This window comes from Quercus lobata, chromosome 9 (genome assembly GCF_001633185.2).
Source record: "Quercus lobata isolate SW786 chromosome 9, ValleyOak3.0 Primary Assembly, whole genome shotgun sequence".
Classification (NCBI taxonomy): domain Eukaryota; kingdom Viridiplantae; phylum Streptophyta; class Magnoliopsida; order Fagales; family Fagaceae; genus Quercus; species Quercus lobata.
In genome coordinates this window covers 4,142,407-4,150,253 of record NC_044912.1, presented here as the reverse complement: position 1 = coordinate 4,150,253, position 7,847 = coordinate 4,142,407, and the positions used below count along the sequence as shown (strand labels likewise).

The 7,847-nt window shown below is 33.2% G+C and overlaps 1 long non-coding RNA gene across 1 annotated transcript; it reads left to right on the top strand.

Annotated features, from left to right (window-relative positions):
- Window positions 1-358: 358 nt before the first annotated feature.
- Window positions 359-5,913, top strand: LOC115960128. Its single transcript, XR_004085095.1, has 4 exons — window positions 359-473; window positions 681-928; window positions 4,863-5,003; window positions 5,418-5,913. It is a non-coding gene; the product is annotated as an uncharacterized LOC115960128 (long non-coding RNA).
- The last annotated feature ends 1,934 nt before the right edge of the window (window positions 5,914-7,847 follow it).

Below are 7,847 nucleotides of genomic sequence, written 5' to 3'. Positions count from 1 at the left end.
AATTTAAAATTCAGTTATAAAATAGTTGAAATCTTTGTAAACTTCATTAAGTAAAACTTGTAATATTTTTATCATTTTTTTTTAATTTTATTGTTTAAGTAATCATAGGAACATAATATATTGGCAACAAAACTTAGGTAATATTAGTTTTAGTGGCCACTACTTTTTTTTTTTTTTTTTTCACCAAATAACAACTTACAATTTGTCGTGAAATTGCAGTAATATAACATTTATCTTATCGATCAGCTAAACTTCACTGGGTCATCGTTTTGCTAAAATATTCTAGGAAGGGACGGACACCTTGCACGCCTACTCCACTCTACCTAAAAACAAAAACGCAAAAAATACTTGTGTTGAGTCCCCAGGCCTCTGTGTGAAATTACAGTGCCTATTCCTTAATTAAGGAGGGAATTAATGTTTCAAGAGGCTTTCTAGCTTTCACGATCAGTACTGCAATTCCATTTCACAAATAAGTAAGTTTTCACTTTTGCACACACCCATCTCATTTATTTCTCTCATATTATTCCCTCTTTGAAATGAAAAATACGCATCAAATGGTTTTCTTCTTCTCTAATTTATCTTTCCATTTAATTTTTTTTCTTCAGTCTTAATTGATAGTACTTTTTTTTTAAAAAAAAATCTATTTTGTGTTTCAAGATTTACCGGTATATTTTCAGCAGCTTTCATGAGTACCCAAAAAGATTGGTCATCATGTCCTTCAACAGCAACATGGAAACATGACGCTTTCCTCAGTTTCAGAGGCAATTTTCTACAAAGTGGATCCATCTGATATACGGATACAAAGGAACACAGTTCGAGCCTTTGTTAAACATGAAATCCGTTTTAAGAAGAATCTAAAGGAGGTGCAAAGGTGGAAAGATGCTTTGAAAGAAGTTGCCAATATCTCTGGATGGCATTTACAAAATAGGTAATTTAATTTAACATATTTCTTTATTTAAAATGTTTCAAACAACTCTTCCTACAGCATTACGCATTTGATTTTATTTTATTTTTGAGATAAGCATCAAGAATACTAATAACAGTACATCAAATTTTTATTTATAATACATCTAACAACAAGAATTAAGCATTTCTCCCAAAAATTTTGGAACTAATGAGTAGTCCAGCTCAATATAAGTTGATTTTTTATTATTTTTTTAAAATATTTAAATATCAATGAAAGAGTAAAAAATTCTGAGAATTGAATAAATTTGAATTTTTTATTATTTTAAACTAGGACAACAGTTTTTAATGTTACTAAAATATTGTTTATATGCATTTTAGAAACTTTGTGGACATTGTTATTGTAATTGTCACAATGCAACAAACTTTAGAATCACATCGTAGTTAGTGAATGTTCCTAAATTCAAACTATGAGGAGCTTGATCATAACTTACTTTTATGAGAAATTTATTTGGAAATGCAAAATTTCCTCTAATCTGATTAAACTATCTTCATTAGAAACCTATGATGCTTGTACCTATATGTTAATAGATGTGAAACCACCAACTATTTAAGATGCTCTCACAGGAGACAATCTTCATAGCTAAAAGCATTAAGTACCATTTTGTTTGTGTTAGGATCTTAGAGCGTTGGCTGATTCAATGTCAAATTTTGATGTATTTAAATCTTTCAATTTCATTGTATCTTGTATTTTGGGGGTTTTATTGGTATTGAGTTAGTGAGTGGAGGGAGGCATGTGCTGAAGTTGAAGCTGAAGTCTGCAGAATTCTGCTTCTCCAAAAATGAATGTGTCAAGCAAAAGTGTGGTACAAAATCAAGATTTGAAAAACCATTGCACAGAGAATTTGCCTCTTACTTAACCCATACAAAAATTGATTACCTCTAAGTCATTGTCTTTCTTCTTACTCTTAGTTTTGTTGGTTGCTGCATCATCTTTTTTCCTTTCCTTTGGCATATGCTTGAACTTATGTTTGATTTAATTTTAAATTCTAAATAGTATATTGCTAGCTGCAGCTTGTCTTCATTATTGGCACTTATTACAACAAAAGAATCATTAAAGATTGTTGAACTTCTTGTCCTTTTTTCTTAATCAATTATATTTTTTCTTAAAGTTTTGCTGATTGCTGCACTATATTTTTTTCTTTCCTTTGGACACCTTTACTTAATTAAGTTTAACTTCAAAATATAATTTTACTAGCTGTGCTTTAGCTTCATTATTGGCACTTATTCCAGCTCTCATCTGGTCTGTTTCCTTGATCAAAAAACACATAGTAGTACACCTAGTTAATTTAATATGCGTATTATTAAATCTTATGGATTGGTTCAGTTTGTAAAAGAATCATCCCCATTCTTGAAGCTACTCTTTTAATCCCAAAAAAAAAGAAAAAGAAAAAATAGTTTTATAAAATAAACAATGATTAGGGTAATTTTGGTTCAGTGATTTGTGTTGGTTGCCCCATTGATGTAGGATAGTTGGACTTGTTCATGAGGAGAAACTGTCACATGGCCAAGAGAGAAGACAAGTGCATGCACGTATGCTTCTGATTTTCACTCAATCTAATAGATTGCAGGGTAAAATCTGCACTCTTGTTCATGTATAGATCACAATTAGAATGATTAGTTTGGAAAGACATAGCATCTAGCTTCCTCATAGAAGATTTTCTATGGTTTTGTAATAACCTTCAACCAAAGAAAATGCACTTTATCTGTTTAAGAGTTCAGCTGATTTTTCTATCCTTGTTTCTTTTTCTTTGAAATTTTTATTATTTTAATGTAGGATAGCAATTATAAAAGTTATTAAAATCATTTGTATTAGCATGTTTGAGGACATCGTTACTGTAATTCTCATAATACAACAAACTTTAGAATCAAATCTCAGTTAGTGAATGTTCAAATTTCAAACAATAGGAGCTTGATCATAACGTACTTTTATGAGTAATTAATGTGGATATGCAAATCATTGACCAAATCATTCAACCGAGTTCTTGATATATCCAAATATCATCAACATTGTACATAATTGATTGATCCATAGGCCATAGCATCAGTTATGTTTTTGGTAATTTGCTTAAGCTATCTTCATTAGGAACCTAAGCTTGTTCATAGATGTGCAGTAACCAACTATATAAAAAGCTCTCGCAAGAGACAATCTTCAAGGTAAAAAGCATTTGATTCCAATTTTATCTATTACCAAAACAATGCTATGAACAACTATATATTACTCGATTGTTGGACATGTTACAATGAATCAATGATCTACCATAATAGAGCATTGAATAGTAAGTATATTTGAGTGGCCTTAGCCATGAAATCATGATACATGTTATTGTCTTATGTAATGCCTGTGTAGGAACATTGGTGAGACCTTAATAATATTGCAATCCCTTCTTTCTCTACTTTTTGTTATTAGATATTCCCCCCCCCCCCCCGGTTTCCTTATTCTTTTAAAACATTTAGGAGTTTCATAATTTTTTTTTTTTTAATTATATATATATATATCAGTGTAGTTTGAAAGAAAATGGGTGCTGCGACATGAATTTCCTCATTAATCTATAATATTAACAGTTTAAATTTCTTTTAACATGTAGCGGCTCTTTGATTATGTAAGTTTTTACCATAAGACTTTTGTGCTTTTGCCTCTTGATGTACTTGAAAGTTTCTCCACCTTTTTAAAAACTTTTGCTCTGAATTAAATTATTCATTGCAAGTTGTCCATGCCAATTTCGGATCATGAGCAGGCAAAGCTGACTGTGCCTATTTCACATGATGAAACAAACCAAGAGACCTATCTCCAAATCGTAACTTAATTAGGTTATAGCCTGTCAAAGAGACTCAAGTAGAATTAGAAGTAAAAGACAACAGTAGACAGTAGAGTTCTGCCCATACAGCAGACTTAACTATAAATTGCTAATCATATCATCTAGTGCGTAAGCAACTGTGCTGACAAGGTTGAAAATCGGAGAAGGTAGTGATGCAGAAGACGCAAAAAGATTATTATTTAGTATTATTTATGTTTGCAAGTCAATTGTATTTTTATGTTTTAGGTCCTAGTAGTTTATTAGGCTATTAGTATTTTAATTTGGAAATAAGGTTATTTTTGTAATAAGGCAATTAAGGTTTCCTAGCCAATTAGAACTAGGGTTTAGCAATCCTTTATAAGCAACCTATTGTACTCCTTGAGAAGATATTTGATATTTTGATAAATGAAAAAATGGCCATTTAGTCTCTTTTGGTCTGAGGCTGACTCCAGGTCCACCCTAGGTGTTGACTCTTAGTGGTTTTCCCGCTTGGTGTTGACTCCAAGTAAGGCTTAGGTACTGACTTCTAGGTCATATCCCTTTATTTTATTGTTATTTCAATTTTGTTCTGGTTGTCCTGCGTCAAGTAGCCTACTTGGATTGGTAAGGCTTCTTGTTCTAGTTTTTACCGTTGTTTTATTATATCTAGAATTTAAGTTCTCTCAAAAACTTTCTGATTATTTTTGTTATTTAGACTGATGCATTATGTTTCATAGTGGCAAGATGCTACGCTTTAATAATCCAAGCAAGGCCTAGGTGCTAACTTCTAGGTCATATCCCTTTATTTTATTGTTATTTCAATTTTGTTCTGGTTGTCCTGCGTCAGGTAGCCTACTTGGATTGGTAAGGCTTCTTGTTCTAGTTTTTACCGTTGTTTTATTATATCTAGAATTTAAGTTCTCTCAAAAACTTTCTGATTAGTTTTGTTATTTAGACTGATGCATTATGTTTCATAGTGGCAAGATGCTATGCTTTAATAATCATTCTTTTTTGAAGTATTTCCATTTTTTTGTATTATATTTTGGGATATCCTTAAGGAAGTCGAAACAATCTGCTTCTGTTAATAAGTATTTGAAGTTAGCTTCTTTGACTTGGAAACAGGACCTGGTTAGGGAGCTATACTCTCCTGAAGTGGCTGCTCAAATTTCAACTGATACACTGATATGGCCTCATGTAACACATGGACGATATTTGATCAAAATAGCCTACCAATTGCTGCATGCGTTGGAAGTAAGGGATCAGGTAATGGATTCTCATCAGAGTTTCATGGCTCTTAGATGGAGAAATCTGCGGAGCTTGTAGCTTTCTTTGAATATGTGTTTTTGTGTGAAAGTGTTGGCAAGAGTACATGGCCATTAAAACAGATTAGTGGAAATGAAACATAGTGGATTGTACTAAGTGTGCTTTGATTATTTATTGCCAAAGTGCAGTCTTGCTCGTTATGTATGGTTTGGGTCAGATTTGACCCATAGAACCAATTTCATTTTGTCCTTCCTCTTTGAAGCAATGGTTGGCTCAATAGATGGAGGATCCAGAATTTCATAAACTAGAATATTCTCTAGATTGTTTTTCATAATCTCTGCAATAAAGTGAAGTTTACAAGTGCAAAACAGTCTGCTTATGAAGTGCTAATGCTCTAAATCTTTTGTTTTGCAGGTATTCAAAAGCCTATGATATACAAGTGGTGGATCAAAGTAACTGCTGGAGAGTGAGTACCAGCACTAGTGTATCTAGTTGTGGAGGAGTTACTAACAGTTGAGGAGCACTAGCAAAGAGATTGCAAATGGATTGGTTTTGTCCCTATGCAGCAAAATCAAGTTTTGGCAGGAATAATTATTATAGTCTGTTGTAGTTACTGCCATTTGAAACTGAATGGAAGCTCAATCCCTGACCGTTCAAAGTGCATTAACAAAAGCTGATTGAAGACCACTAGTGCATGGAAGTTGGAAAACGCTAGTGGTTCATATATGCTGTGCTTGGGGGAGTCACTGCAAAGGCAATGGCCCTGCTGCTACTCGCTTCAAAGTCTTATGAACATCTTTTGGGGCTTGTAACTTTACTACCAGCCAACTCTTACTGCATTTTTGTACCAAAAAACCAAAGGCAGAAAAAAAGGCTATCTTTGCACCTTTTTTGGACTAATTTATGTCAAACGTCTGCATGCAATTTATTAACATTTTAAGATAGGAATTAAAATTTCTCGTACTTGTTCAAAGTTTTGGTATACTTTGATTGTTGTTTTTATTTTCTCCCACAATGCAAAATATTATATTTTTTCTTGACAGCATTTGTGTCTTATGAGTGGCATTAAAGAAATTTCCAATAGAAAAACTTGGCTCAAATTGGTTAAGAGGTTGCTGATGAGAAGATAAATAAATTAAGAATACCTTCTCTTGTTTGGTAATGGAAGGAAGAAAATTGCATAATGAATTCAAATTTAAGAAGATCTAGTCTTTTCGGGCATATAATAATGAATTTCTACTCTGCAACATTGGTTTCAACCAAGGCTAGACGCAACATATATAGTGGTAGAGAATTCAATTACACACAAGCATGATAGGAAAGTTCATTAGTGACTGCCTTTTTTCTTTTATCTTTCTTTTTTAGCGAACATGACGAGCTTTCTCTTCCTGTCCTATCCCAAGCGATTTCTGGGCATTTGCAATACCTTCTGGATCTGCAATGCTACACATCAAATAAACTATATTATAAATCCAATATCAGCTAGCCTGTTACAGTCATCAATACATTAATGGAAGGAAAAATGTCAAAGGTTTGATCACATGACCTAATCCTCAATGAACTTGGATGCAATCATATGTCCAAGATTAAATATTGAATGAGAGGTTCAGGTGCAATGTCAGCCAATTCTGAGCTTAAAAGTTTTACAAGGTAAAGTACTTGATTGGACATTGAGAATCTCTATAAACCAATTATATTTTAATATCTATTTAGTAATTTGCTGGTCATATATTTAATTGAGATATAGACAGACAAATAACTATCTCCCAGAATTTATATTTCTGTCCAAAAAGATGTAGGAATCAAACCCATTAAAACTGTTATTTCCAATGAAATTGTAGACTTGAAAACCCCAAATGCATTAAAAATGGTTCAGAAGCTTCACAAGCATACTCATTATGATGCAGATATACCACAACTCTAGGTTCAGTGAAAAGGAGAGGGGGCGGGGACTTAAAAGGAATCCTCAAAACTATTTAAGAGTGACGATGTTGTCTTGTTATATAGAAATTGTACTATTTCCATCTTCTCTGCTACCCATAAAATGTACAAAGAAATCAAAACTTACCAAAGAACTGAGTGAAAATGCGTGTGAAGAAGTTCAAGTTACGGGAAACATTGTAGGCCATGGCAGGTGGAAGAGGTTTCACGATGGTGTCAATACCGAATACTCGTTGAAGAAACTGCATATACAAAAGATGTATTATATCTCAAACTCAATTATGAATGGATTTAGATGGCCCGCCTTCAAGGGGGAGGGACCTTAAGAAAATAGAGGAGTAGAGATATTATTGAGAACCAAATAAACAAAGACGTAAACTAGTAAACTGTAACTTCAAGCGGTGAATGACGCATAAGCTATAAAAATGTCAATTGACAGGAAAACAGAACATGCTATAATTTCAGTAATCTACAATCATGGAAGATTCAAATATATAACCACACTTCATGAAACTGAGGCTTCAATCATATTAACAGCCAACCAATACTGTCAAAAAAAAAAAAAAGGAAATCCACATGCAAGTGCTGTCTATTGTGGACAGAAAAAAGTGCTGTCTTTTGCAGAGACCTGGTAGTTGCCTCGACAAGGGAATCATCAATCGTTGTCGTCTTGGAACTCTTCTGTGGCTTCCTCTTCGCCCCTCCATGCCGCCGATGACATCAACTTCTTCTTCTTCGCTGTTGTCATTATCATTCAATTGCGTTTACAGAGAAAGGGGATTGTGTTGACTCGGAGTACATTATAGAAAGAGTTATTACCGCGAGATTTGTTTGGTCGTTACAGCTCCATCAGTGGCCTTTTAGTAAACCTGTTGTAACGCATTCTATCACATAAGCTTATAT